The 14791-nt window shown below is 36.5% G+C and overlaps 1 protein-coding gene across 7 annotated transcripts in view; it reads right to left on the bottom strand.

Moving 5' to 3' along the window:
• The window catches only part of SLCO1A2 (solute carrier organic anion transporter family member 1A2), a 112517-nt gene extending 100850 nt beyond the window's left edge, over positions 1–11667 (bottom strand). For 2 of the 7 annotated variants that reach the window (XM_025995131.2, XM_072765879.1), the window contains exons 1-2: positions 11392–11517; positions 10409–10713 (exon numbers count right to left, since the gene is read on the bottom strand). The gene's annotated coding sequence lies outside the window, so the exon portion shown is untranslated. Of the gene's footprint in view, positions 1–10408; positions 10714–11391 lie in introns of all 7 variants that reach the window. The other 5 variants (XM_072765875.1, XM_072765885.1, XM_072765882.1 and 2 more) reach the window with 5 other exon arrangements.
• Between the last annotated feature and the right edge of the window lie 3124 nt (positions 11668–14791).

Here is a 14791-nt window from a genome sequence, read left to right as displayed (position 1 = left end):
ACAGAAACCAAAAATTTACATAGTAACAGCCAAGTTTTTGTGGATGAGTCAACACATGAATTAGTAAAATAGCTATATCATTCATTTGGCCTATAATTAATATCCTTAAGGGTATTAATCATCATACTTTATATTGTCAGGGATTAGGGCAACTCTCAATGATTTCTTTAAAAACTAAATCATACCATAGCAGTTACTCCTATTGCAGCTAATATTTTTCTTCTGGGGATTCAGAGACCTTTTCTGCATAGTGGCTGCCATGCTCTAATACCTAAACACTTTCAGTTAGGATTCTATAAGATCCTGTAACAATAAGAATACAAATACATGCTTTACAGATCACAAGGTAGATCACAAGCTTTTTGTGGTGGGTGGGATCAGGTATTCTCTTTAGTTAAAGTAATTGAAATAATCTAAAAAGGCAAATCTAGTATTAAAACTCCATAGCACAGTTTTGGGGAAAAGCCAATTTATGCTTTTGGACATCTGCAAAATACTGTTTATGTGATAATTATTTAAATGGGCTTATATACCTAGGAAGGAAAGCTATATAATACAGTATCACCTTTCTATTGCTAAAGAAATCACTGAGTAACAAGTTCCAGTGGAAAAGTCTATGATGTTTCCAAGGTCTCTTGGTCATCTACAAATGGTGAGAAATACACCTATGTTGGGTAAGTAATGGCAGATTCTTTAAAAATTGCTGTCAAATTCTTCACTTTTTCTTAGTTACATAGGAAATATCAGTAGCATCCCTGGTGATTTTGGACTTGATATTTCTTCACAATGATAGTGTAGAAATGCTTATGAAGTGAAAAAATAAACTAGAGTATAGACCAGATATCTGAATTTTGATGTATCATTATTGACCTGAAAATGTAGGTCTTTTGTGTAGGTCTCAGAAAAGTTAAGAATACACATTCCTCTTACCACAGGGTGTAGGAAGGCCTTGTCTTTCTCAGAGGAGGGAACTACCATTTTGCTTCTGGTCGCCATGGAGATGAAGATGGGAGATTTACATTTGTTCCAGAGCAACACTCTTTGGAATGACTAAGGGAGAGCTGATCAGTGCATGTCCTCATGTGTACCTTACAATAGGAAAGCTATGCAGACTAGAGTCATTTAGACTCGGGTGACCATGATTAAGTTACTCTGAACCTCTCTTTCTTCATATGTGACGTGAAAAGAATAATAATTAATTCAGAGATTGACTATGAAGATGAAAAGTCACTGATGAAAATAGTTAAGATTTTGACTATAAATCTGTCCTACAATAAATGCTGGTTCTCTCCCTTTCCCTTTGGAGAAGAATTTTCCTCTCTCCCTCTAAAGCATTTCTTTGGATCCCTGGGTGGCTCAGTGGTTCAGCGCCTGCCTTCATGCCCAGGGTGTGATCCTGGAGTCCTGGGATGGAGTCCCACATCGGGCTCCCTGCATGGAGCCTGCTTCTCCCTTTGCCTGTGTCTCTGCCTCTCTGTGTGTGTCTATCATGAATAAATAAATAAAATCTTTAAAAAAAAAAATAAAGCATTTCCCACAAAAGCAAGCTTTCCACAGCAGAATGAATTGGGCTACACTTTGAAAGGGGGAGGTACCTGACCACTGTAGAGCTAAGGATGGTGCTTGAGGAAGCATATAACATGCTTTTACTCTATTCTATATCTGAATATGCATATCTGTTTATCCATCTCATCTTGTGCTCGGTACAATTTAATTGGTACCCATTAATTGCTAAGCACTCGTTGTCTTCCAATTTAGAGCTCCATTTATGGCATGCTCAGTATGTACCAGATACTATTTTAGGTTTATTCAGGTGTATTATCTGATTTAATCCTCATAAATCCTATGAAATAAATACTGTTATTTCCAGTTGTAAAGTAGATAACTTCTGGATATTTTTTGTACCATATGGTGACTATAGTTAAGAATACTGTTTTGTATGTTTGAAAGGTGCTAAGAGAGTAGATCTTAAAAATTCTTTTTGTTTGTTTTTTAAAGATTTTATTTACTCTTGAGAGACACACACACAGAGAGAGAGAGAGAGAGAGAGGCAAAGACACAGGCAGAGGGAGAAGCAGGCTCCATGCAGGGAGCCCGATGTGGGATTTGATCCTGGGACTCCAGGATTACGCCCTGGGCAGAAGGCAGGCGCCAAACTGCTGAGCCACCCAGGGATCCCCTAAAAGTTCTTATCATAGGAAAAAACATTCATGACCAAGTGTGGGTGATAGCTATCAACTAGACATATTGTGGTTATCATTTCCAGTATATACATATGTTCATCATTATAGTGTACATCTGAAATAATGTTATATGTCAATAATGTCCAATAAAAGTATAATTATTATCCCTCTTTGCAAATGAAAAAACTGAGGCTGTTTGACCTTGAGGGTCATTTCACTTTCTTCTGCTTCAGTTTGTACCAAGTATAATACAGCTCCCATGGCAGAGCCAAGATATTACCCTAAATATTCACCATTCCTCATGTTTGCTGAGCACCTATTATATTCCAGGCACTCTTCAAAGTGCATGGGATGCATCAATAATCCAGACATACAGAACCTCTATCTGCATGGAATTTGCATCCTAGTTTTGGGGGTTACGGGTTCAAGAGCTGTGCCCTTAGCCACTATGGTATACTGCTTCCCCCAACTTCAATTCTCCCTAATTTCCTAATTTGTAAAATCTTTCATTTTCCTTTCATAGCTTAATAGACTAAATCATAAAAATTTTGAGGAAACCAAAATTCTGATCAGACGGAATTAGGAGAAAAAAGTCTATTTTTAAAGTACTGTCTACATACACTTTATATACATTTGTACATTTTATGTATATGTTATTGCTGATTTTCACAAAACTCTATGAGGCTGGTATTTTAAACCATTTACTGATAAGAACTAAGGAGCAAAACAATGAGCTGACATAAAAATTTCATTCTGCAAAAGTAGAGAATAATGATAGGGATTTCCTTACTGTCTTAAAACAATTGCATATTTCAAAATACAGGGATTATATCTTTAAAAGAAAACTTGTCCAACATCACACAGTTAATATAATCATTCCAATAGTGGAACTCAGGTTTATCAAAGTCCAGACAATTTCTCTACATCATGTTCAAAGAAAAATATTTTTATTCTACTTCCACTATGTCCTGTGGTTTATTTTATGTAGAACCCTGCCAAATTAGTTTGTCTTGGAACTGGATAAACAGGTCAGGCAAAAGAATAATGGGACAAAAATATCTTCTCAAAATATGAAGAACTTGTTTGATGTTGAGAATAACAATCTTTACTCAGTATGAGATAGTTTTGCCTTGTTTTATTTTGTTCTTTATAGTTTCAACTGAAAGTTTGAAAAATTGAATATACTTATTGAATATTTTTCATACTGAAAGATTCCTTGTAGCTTATCTTGGTTCCTATCCTTCACCAAATTCAACTTGCATTTTCATATTGAGTTTTCTATTGAGACTTTGATTTCTTTGTTCTGTATACAACTAAGAAAATTTTCTCTTGTGGTTTAACAAAAACTCTGCTGAGTGAATGGGCCCTCTCTTTGGAGTTATTCCATTCAGGTCTTTCCCATGAGAGTTCAGAACTCATTTTTATCTGCATTGCTATAGCACTTCTCTTGTGTGTTAACTTCTATGTACTTCACACATTATGCTCCACAACTGTGGTCATATGATTTGCTTATCTTGCAGTATTCTCCCTTCATCCTCTAGGAATCTACCTCCAGGTTCTTCTCAAATACCACATTTTCCAGGGAACCTCTCATGATCCTTTTAGCTCTTCTCTGGATTTACCGAGACTCTTACTTGTATTACTCTTCTAATATCAGTTTATTCAAACATTTACTCAATCACTCAATAAATTTTTATTCAGCTCACTTTGGTATTTGATAATACTTACTAGTCAGAATTTTGATAATATTGTGATGATGTTCATAGTTTCTATCTTGTACTTTGGTTATATATGCACAAGTGTTATTTCTTCATGTAGCCTGTAAACTACCTGGGAACAAGGATGTATGAGTCATCTCTGTAATCCCCATAGTATTTAAGCCCATTACTCAAATATAGCAGGCACTCAATATATATTGTTTAAACAAACGTACTCTGAAAAATGAGCAAATGAATGAGCAAAAATAATATAAATTTATGATATTTGTGATAAATTTGATAGAATATGAAAAATTACACCTTTTGTAAACAGGTGATAATAATTGTAGGGTTTTATTAAAGAGTAGGAATAAAATATGCAATGCACCTCACCCATCTTGGGTGTTCAATCAGTGAATGATAGCTATTATAGCCATGGTAACTATACACAAAGAAAGGAACAATATGGTATTAAAGTAGGTGCTTTTGTTATTGATAGCAAACAAAAAAGATTTAAAAAGAAAAAAGGGGAGGGAGAGAGAAAAAAGATAAAGGTAGGTAACAAAAGTGGGCTCAAAACAATAAGGAGAAGTGTTCAAGGAGACAAAAGGGAAATAGAATAATGACAATAATCTACTCAAATCCTAAATAGGATTTGTATCACAAGACACTTTTCCTGCTCCAATAACCAATGATGCAAAGGCACTTGTCCTGCACAACATGTCTAGAATTACAAAATTTTACAGAGCCATAAAAGATGTAGGTTCTAAAAGTCCACCCTCTTTGCTGTAAAAAAACATTCCTTTAGTTAGGTAGAACCAAGGTCATGATCAGTAAGAAGTGGCACACAAATCCTTACAAGGAAATCAGAGACATTATAGAAAAAGCAAATCCGGTTGAGTTTACCTGGGTTGGAAGTAGATTAGAAGAATAAGAGCAAATTCTAAAATTTTTAAAGGATGGAATTTAAGTGGCCAGAAATATTACTACATATATAACAAACTATATATTAATAAATTTAATACTTTTAAAATTGAAATCAAGGATAAGCATTATAAAAAGGAAAAGTAATTTTATCAAAAAATTGTAGACTTAAAAAAAATCTCTTTTTCATCTTCCTTTTAATTATCCTTTAAACATGTTAACATGGGGCCTATGTAACTGACATGCTGAAATACTTAGTGTGAGATCCCACCTGAAGGTTAGGATCCTGTGGCCCTACACACATATAGTTGTGATAAAACTGTTTACAATAATTGACTTTATTTTATTAAATACATGCCTCCACTTCCAGAAATATGAGTGATCTGAATAAGCCAACAAGTCTTGCTTGAGCAAAACTCCAATCCAAATTAACCCCCATAACTTTCTATGATTTGAAATCTATAATTTTCCTTTTAAGTCTTTTTGGTTCAAAAGTCCCTCAGTAAAAGACAATTCACTCTTGATGGGGAAATCTTTACTATCAACTAATACCCTGGTTGAAGTATGTTAACGGCTACCTAAGAACAAACCCTTGGAGAATGGAATAGGTACCTGAAGACAAGAAAAGAGGTGGGTGGGTGGGGGTAGGACTCCAGCTGCAAGGAAGAGAAAGGAGAAGGGTAGGGGTTAAAGACATAAAAGGTCCTGGTTACCTTATAGTTTCTCAGATCAGGCTTTGGGGCCTACCTTCATTTGTAACCATTTGTTGCACACGGTTAGGCATGATCATTGTTGAAAGCACCAGTTCTACCCTGGTTACAAAGATTTTTTTTTAATTTAATTTAATATTTAATTTAATTTAATTTAATTTAACTTAATTCATTCATAAGAGACACAGAGAAAGAGAGGCAGAGACACAGGCACTGGGAGAAGCAGGCTCCATGCAGGGAACCAGATGCGGGACTCAATCCTGGGACTCTAGTATCATGCCCTGGCTGAAGGCAGGCGCTAAACCACCAAGCCACCCAAGGATCCCCGGTTATAAAGATTCTAAATGTAGCCTGGGTCAGTAGGGTACAGAAGGACGGCAAGACAAAACAGGGAAAACAAGGGGACAATGGAAACCATTTGTTTCCCTGAAACTTCCTCGGGCTTCCTGAGACAGTATTGGATCCTTAGGAACACTTTTGTTCAGAGTCCTCCACCTACAGAGATGGAACTGGAAAGAGACTCTGAAACAGAACCACAGTCTTTGTGTATCCTGACATTCAAAGTCAGTTTCTGGAGCTTTCCTTGAATTTAAGTTTATAATTAGTATCTGTCTATACCCAGGAGATATTGTTTAAGTGTGCTCAACTTCCATAATAGAAAAGTAAAAATCAAAGAATTTGAGGATGTCCTGTTGTCAGGGTGAAGAGCAAAAAATCAACAGGATACTGGAAGCTACTATAGTAAGGCTGCTGGTGTAATGGGAAGGATGGGTTTTATTTTTATTTTTTTATTTTATTTTTTAAGATTTTATTTATTTATTCATGAGAGACACACAGAGAGAGGCAGAGACACAGGCAGAGGGAGAAGCAGGCTCCATGCAGGGAGCCCGATGTGGGACTCGATCCCAGGACCCCAGGCTCACTACCTGAGCCAAAGGCAGATGCTCACCCACTGAGCCATCCAGGCGTCCCAAAGGATGGGTTTTAGAATCAGGCTAACTTTTGTTAGGATCTAGCTCTTTTTCAAAACTTTATAAACATTTCTTAATTTCTTTGGCCTTAATTTCCTCATTTACATATGCAAAATATAATATCTATTCTGCAGAGATAAAAGTATAGAGATAATGCATGAAAAGCATTTAGTATGCAATTATACTTGGCTATACTACATTTAGCAACTTTTATTTTTTTAAGACTATATTTATTTGAAAGAGTGAGCATGAGTGAGGGGAGGGGCAGGGAGGGAGAGAGGGGAGGGGGAGAATCTCAAGCAGACACTCTACTGAGCATGGAGCCAGGCATGAGGCTTGATCCCAGTACCCTGAGATAATGACCTGAGCCAAGGTTAGAGGATTAACTGACTGAACCACCTAGGTGCTCCTGTAATTATTATTAACTCAGTTCTAGGGTGCAGCTTTGACCAGAGCATGAGGTATTAAGAATTTAAACAACCTCTCTACTTTCACATTTGGCTGCACCTTGATTCTGAATACCTTTATATAACAATCTAATGAAAGCTTAAATGTGTCTATTTTAGATATAATGTGCTGAGGCTCTTCACTATCCTAAGTCTCACATATCTCTAGTACATGCTGCTCTTTTGGTATATTTGAGTTTAGGAACTGAATCACCTACAATGGATAATGTGTTGCTTTACCACCAAAAATGAGCTTGGTCACTGTGACCAGTAATCTGAAGTAAATTTTTTTCCATCTATAATACAGGAAAGCATCAGGATATAATGTTTACATATCTTAAAAATAACCATACAATTACATTTTACTACAAGTTTTTTGTTTTTGTTTTTGTTTTTTTGTTTTGTTTTGTTTTCATGAGAGACACAGAGAGAGAGAGAGAGAGAGAGGGAGAGGAAGGGGAAGAGGAAGAGAGAGAGAGGCAGAGACACAGGCAGAGGGAGAAAGAAGCAGGCTCCATGCAGGGAGCCCAATGTGGGACTCAATCCCAGGCCTCCAGAATCATGCCCTGGGCCAAAGGCAGGCATTAAACCACTGAGCCACCCAGGGATCCCCTTTACTATAAGTTTATATTGGGAACTTTGCCTCAGCAAAGCTTAAGTATTACTATCACCTATACACCTTTCTTTTCAGCCTGTTCTAGGAATGCATATTTACAACTTAATTAGCCACTTTGGGGCACCTGGGTGACTCAGCCAGTTAAACATCTGACTCTTGATTTCAGCTCCAGGCATGATCTCAGGGTCATTAGATTGAGCCCTACGTCAGGTTCCATGCTCAGCAGGGAGTCTACTTGAGAATGCTCTCTCCCTCTGCTCCTCTCCACCCTGCTCCTGTTCTTTCTCTCTCTCAAATAAATAAATAAATATTTAAAAATAATTTAATCTATATAAATATACTCAAGTGTATCCACGAGTTCCAGATGCAAATGAGATTATTAATAAGTTAAGATCCATTTGTACAGGGTTAGCAAATGATCAGTGCCCCAAATGGGAAACAGAAATGTGGAATACAGTCTATTTTCTGCCCTTTCCTTCTGTATATAAGCAATTTATTCTCTCAGGTAAAGGCAAAAGATGATATAGCAAAATCAAAAAATATTCACCACTCAAATGTATATTTCTGACATTGTAGTTCATATCAACTTTAGATATTAAAATATTGAGTAGTACTACCAATTAGCCCCATTTACCATGGATTTTAACACCAAGTTTCACAGCATGGAGAATAGGAGTGCATAAACCACAAATGATATGTGTCACTAGCAGATGAAGGAAAAAAAAACCACATCCAAATAAAAGAAGATGAATAGGAAAAGAAACCAGGATGCCGTCAAAATGAGGTGCCTCTAGTGGGTTTTTCATAGTCCTAGCTCAGTGGCTGTTTTTCCATTTGAGAATGCAAATAAAATTATACAATTTCACTGGATGACCATATTATATTTCCCTAAAGTAAATTAAATCACAGATTATTACCACCAGAAAGATTTCTGATTTGTAATACAAAAATCGTAGTGAACCAAACCAATGTCAAACCCAATCTACATTCTCTCGTGCTTTTCCTGCATTAGCAACACAATACAGTTTACAGCATATATTTAGATGACATTTGAAACACCCAGGATCCTGCTGCCACATATGAATTAATTCTAAATTTTTTTAAAGATTTTATTTATTTATTTATTTATTTATTTATTTATTTATTTAATTTATTTATGAGACACACACACACACACACACACACACACACACACAGAGGCAGAGGGAGAAGCAGCAAGGCTCCCTCCGGGGAGCCTGATGCAGGACTCTATCCCAGGACCGCAGGGTCATACCCTGAGCCGAAGGCAGACGCTCAACCGCTGAGCCACCCAGGCATCCCTAATTCTAACTTTCAAACCCAGGGAGCCCAAATACCTTTGATTTTTCGGGACTACCAAGGGACCATGAGGGATTAAGGATCTTGTCAGGATTTCTAGAATTGACTCAAATTGGAGATTTCTAAATCTTTTTGCTGGATCCTAAAAAGATTGGACTCCACAGGCATGTAATGAAAAATGATAAATGACGTAAAATACCTATGAGAAAACCTGACAAAAGTTTCAATAATTGGTAATTCCTGCTGCCTCTATTGCTAGCCAAAATAATTAAAAATTTGACAAGCTTGAACATCATCTTATCCTTGTTCTCCCTCTAAATAGCTATATTAAGTAATTCTTTTTTTTTTCTTTAAGTAATCTCTACACCCAACATGGGGCTCAAACTCATGATCCTGAAATCAAGAGTCCCATGCTCTTCTGACTAAGCTATGCCAGGCATCCCCGTGTTAAGTAACTCTTAAGACATTTTCTACTTTCTGTCCTCATTTCAATGGGACATGTAATCTTATTTATATCTTGTCTTTTGAGAAATAAATGGCTATTTTGAAGATTTAAAATACTATATAAATTATTGAAATTAACATCATTATGAAAAATAAATTCAAAAAAATAATAATAGATTCTACTTAAAAAATCTCTCTTTATAAAGTAGCTCAAATTTGATTCACTTGCTTTGACTGTCCTAACCCACCTCTATCCTGACATAGATGACATGCTTTTAAATCTAAATCTTTTTTTTTAAATCTAAATCTATTACCATAATTCATAAAGAAGTCTTCAGACTAAATGGTAAAACATTATATATGTGTAGAAAATACTTAGGTAGAACAACCAGCCACAGTATATTGAAGTAAAGGGAGGATTGAAGGAAGGCAAATATATAATCCTAAGAAATCCTGTGGATTTCTAAGAAGTCCCATGTTTATTGTAAAGGATAAGTTATTGAAAAAAGACTTTAAAGTGTAAATAATTCACCTTTGTGTTCCTGAACAGTATTTACATACAGAAATAGATCACAGTACAGGCCCTTTGAACAAGTGGGATTTTTTATATCAGAGAAAAAGCCTTACTCTTTTCCCTACACTTCCTATAAAATTTACTTTATGGGGCCAGTTCTTTTCCTGATACTAAATGGAATCACAGACAGGAATCACTCTACTTTCTGTTGAATTTCAAAAGAAAAAAAAAAAAGCCATTTGGTTAAATTAGTCCTGCAAAAAGGTATTTGAACTTCATTTAAATTGCAGCTTCTTTCCTCCCACTACAACATATCCAAGCTGTACGGTTGGGAAAAGGATCCTGGTTTCTCTATGTTCTGGGTCAGCTTCTTCTGGCCTCTTTCCTCAGCCCCACTTCAGGCCTCCCCTCACAGTTGGAGAAATATGTTTCTGTGTCCTCCAGAGTTGAAACTTATATGAGGGATGTTAACAGGGCAGGAAATGTCATCCTTGCTTTCTATGGCCTTGAAAGTTATTTAAAACAGACTCTCTTGGCCCTTCTATGGGTCTTTGGATATGCTCCCCCTTCATTCATGATCACTAACCTGCAGTGTCCTCGGCAGGGTACATGCACTTCCTCTGGCAGTCACACACAAGTTCTTCAAATTTTTGCATGCATCACGCACTTTGAGCCTCTCTGCTGAGGTCTCATCACTGCTCCATATAATCCAATCAGTCCAGGTGGAAGACCGACCCAAACTAGTGATGGTTGACCCACCACTGACTGGATATTGCTCCTTTTCAAATGTAGTTCTTGCTTCCTTCCACCTCCTGGCAGGAGGCTTCACCCACAGCTTTGCCTTCTAGACTTTTTAGCATGAGTCAGACACCAGTCCCTGTGTCCTCCAAACTGCAGAGGACAAATATAAAGCCCTTTGAGCAAACCTGCACAAGCAGTGGGGAAGGGGTAAAGGGAGCCCATGCAGGGCTTGATCTGATGATTGCAAGATCATGACCTTTAGCTGAAACCAAGAGTTGAATTCTTAACCAACTGAGCCACCAAGGTGCCCCTCTTATTTTTGAACTTTGAAAGAAAACAGCAATAAATGGTGTGTGTGCATGTGTGTGTGTGTGTGTGTGTGTGTGTGTGTGTGCATATATAGTATTTCAGGGGAGAAAGAGAGGAACATGGGGCTTGATCAGAATGAGAAGGATGGGTTTGGAGGAATTAAATAAACAAGGAGCAGTCTAAAAGACCATGGGCAAAGCAAGAGAAAAGAAATACTATCTGGAATCACTTTAACTCATTTCAAATGCTCTAAACCACTCGTAACTACGTATTTGAAAAAAATCAAAGTATATATCCGTGTGTGTGTGTGTGTGTGTGTGTGTGTGAACAAGCAATATTATTACAATTACGTAGTCCAGCATTACACAGAATTTTTGTCAGTACCAGGAAATTATAGACAAAGTAATTAGAAAACCCAAGGAGTCATATTTCTGAGTAAGACATTTTCATTACATTTTTTAAAAGCAAAAATAACTGAATTGAAACTCACAACAACCCAAATAAATGAACTCCCTTTACCTTATCATTCACCATCCTCTTCATTCACTGCTGCTTCTATACTGTAAGATCATCAGATTTTTTAAAAATTACACATTGAGTAACCAATATGTATAAATCTCTGCACATGTGTAATGTAAGTGGAGCTTCTTGTCCTGCAGAGAATCAGTTATAAATAAAGGAATCTTTGTTTATATAAGTTTTAATCCTTTGATAAAGTTTCTTTGGCTTTGAAGGTTATGTAAAACAGGTTATAGAAAAGATTAGTCACTTGGAACCAGAGGCTCCTCCCTTGCTGTTTTTACTTAACTGTTAACCCTTACATGGCTGTGGCTCTGACTATAACATCGTGTTAAAAGAGTAAAGAAAAAAATCAGTTAGTGAGGAAGTAGTAAATTAAGAAGTATTTAACTTGCAAAGCCTTCAGTATTTTTCTTTTGTGCCTTAACAAGTCTTTCATAAGTCAAGGAATTACTTACTGGTTTCTCATTTATTAAACAAAAGGCTAATATAGTAAACATTAGTTTAATTTTCTGAGTGACTGGATAACCTAAGAAAAGATGATGCCAAAATAAGAATAAGCTTGGAAGCAATAAACTTGGAACACTGCTGTAGACAGGAACGTTCACTTCTATAGGGCACCACCATTTCTGAACAGTAGACTGATGGGAGAAAATCAATGTTTACCAATTATTTTATTGGTAACTTGCTACACAGATTGGATGAGTGAAAGATTAGGGGCTATGTCATGTGTTCAGGCGGTCATATCCAGGTAAAATGGATGAAAGATGAAAGGATGGTTAGATTAATATGCTACAAATGCTATGGGATGCTTACAAGCGCTGGCTAAACCAGCTCTAGAGCTGAGTTGTGGTCTTGGACATGCTCATTAGCTTCAGTTTTTTAACCCATGCTAGAGGGTAATTATGGCACCTACATCAAATAACAGCAGAGATTATCTTTCTTTCATTCAACAAATATTTGCCAAATGCCTATTCATGCCAAATACTATCATGGGTGGTAAGAAGTGTAGATCTCTACTTTATAGATGTTTTTGTTCTGATAATAGGAAGACAATAAACAAGTCAACATAATAAGATTAAGAGGGAATCTCTTCCCCTCACTAGGCCTATTTAATAAATATATTTTAAAAACTCTAAGGGGCTGGGAGAGAGGCAGGATTATGATGGGACTTATTAATGTTTTCAGAACTGAGATGTGTTCCTGAGGCCAATCTACCAACTCTGTCTATAATTTCATTTCCTGTGTACTTTTAGGTTTGAAGCTGTTTAGAAACAAAAGAAAGCTTTATTCTACCAACCATTCAGAAATTGTTTTAAGATAGTCATGGGGATCTTTGAACATATTTTTTCAATTCTTATTTTTAAAGTGAATAACAAACTCGCTTTTTGAGTGACTGTGTTCTATCTTGTCTGTAAGCCCTGCCCCAATCACACACACACACACACACACACACACACACACACACACACACTAAAAGGGGGTAGCCTGCTTTACTGACTCACATGCCTGTCTGCCTTGGACTTTTATTTGGCAACTTACAGAACCAGGATTTTCGACTTGATACTGACCATGCTGGATTTTTATCTGCAAAGAAGGGACTGGGATACACCTTTAGTGAACAGCTTTTCCAGTGGACTCACCAGCCAAGTGCAAAGGAACACACACACAGATCTTTAGGTACAACGCAGAATATGGTTATGTAGTACTGAACATTTTCAATAAAATATATTTATTCAAAGAAGAGGCATCCAAAAATAACAGAAGCCTTCTTTAAACTCCTTTTACTGTTTGCTTCCCTCAAGTCCTCATCTCAAATTTGCACCCCGGATGTAGTGTTCTTTGGTAATAATTCCACCATAAAGATTCTGATAGTCTGGATCATAGGATTGAGTTTCTTGCCACATTGGAAGATGTGGCAACTATTGAGGGATAACTCATTAAACCCTAAGTTCTGGCCGAAATATCATCTCACCACACTGGCAAGCATGCTGGATTGATGCTCGTTCTAAAACCATACAATATACAGATGAACCATTGGGTGGATAAGATTAAAGAGGGTTCAGAAAACTATGCTTTGGGGCTAAATCTGGCCTGCTATTTACTTTTGTAATCAAAGTTTTATTGGAACACAGCCACACTCAACCATTTAAATTTTGTCTCTGGCTGCTATCAATGAAAGCATCGAATAGTTGTGACAGTGATCTTATAGCCTACAAAACCTAAATTTTTACTATTTAATCCTTTACAGAAAAAGTTTGCTGACCCCTAGTATAGAATAATGCTTTTAGTAGTAGCAATGTCAGTGTGAAGTCATGTCAGCTGAAGTTCTGATGAAAATTGGGAATTATGGCTATTCAGACATCAATGTGAAGTGCTGGAAAGAATCTATGTGTGGCTAGTGACCCACTACCATCCTTGCCTCACATAATCTTTGAATTGTGGTTTTATCACTGAGTAGTGTGGTTCAGAAGCTTCGTTCCGAGTCTGCACATCCGGCTTACCTCTCTCTGAACTTCAAACACCTATGTGTGTTCCCTTCACTCCATTACACACATTCTTTCCTCTCAGCACTTGTTAGGGAGTTCCCTCATAACTTTTTAAAAATATATTTATAGTATTTATTTTTTCAAGTTTTATTTAAATTCCAGTTAGTTAACCAACAGTGTAATATTAGTTTCAGGTATACAACTTAGTGATTCAACACTTATATACAACACCAAGTGCTCATCACAAGTGCCCTCCTTAATCATCATCATGTATTTACCCCATCCTCCCACCCACCTCCCCTCTGGTAACCATCAGTTTGTTCTCGATAGTTAAGAGTCTTTTCTTTATCTTTTTTGTTTTTGTTTGTTTGTTTGTTTGTTTTGGTTTGCCTCTTTCTTTTTTTCCTCTATGATTATTTTATTTTTTAAATTCCACATATAAGTGAAATCACATGGTATTTGTCTTTCTCTCACTGACTTACTTCACTTAACATTATACTCTCTAGCTCCATCTGCATCATTGCAAATGGCAAGACTTCATTCTTTCTTATGGCCAAGTAATATTCCATTGCATGTATATGCTATATCTTCTTTATCCATTCAGGGCCATAGCAACTTATTAGGTATGTCTCCCTGAGGTAAGGAAAACAAAGGCAAAAATAAACTATTGGGGATTCATTAAAATAAAAATTTTCTGCACAGTGAAGAAAACAATCAATAAAACTGAAAGGTTTTAGGAATGGGAGGAGATATTTGCAAATCACTTCTCTGATAAAGGGTTAGAATCCAAAATATATTTAAAAAGACTTATACAATTCAACACCCAAAGCCCAAATAATCCAATTTTAAAAAGGGCAGAACACATGAATAGACATTTTCTGAAGAAGATATACAGATGGCCAACAGACACA

Source organism: Vulpes vulpes, chromosome 8, assembly GCF_048418805.1.
Source record: "Vulpes vulpes isolate BD-2025 chromosome 8, VulVul3, whole genome shotgun sequence".
Taxonomy (NCBI): domain Eukaryota; kingdom Metazoa; phylum Chordata; class Mammalia; order Carnivora; family Canidae; genus Vulpes; species Vulpes vulpes.
This window is presented reverse-complemented; position numbering and strand designations above follow the sequence as displayed.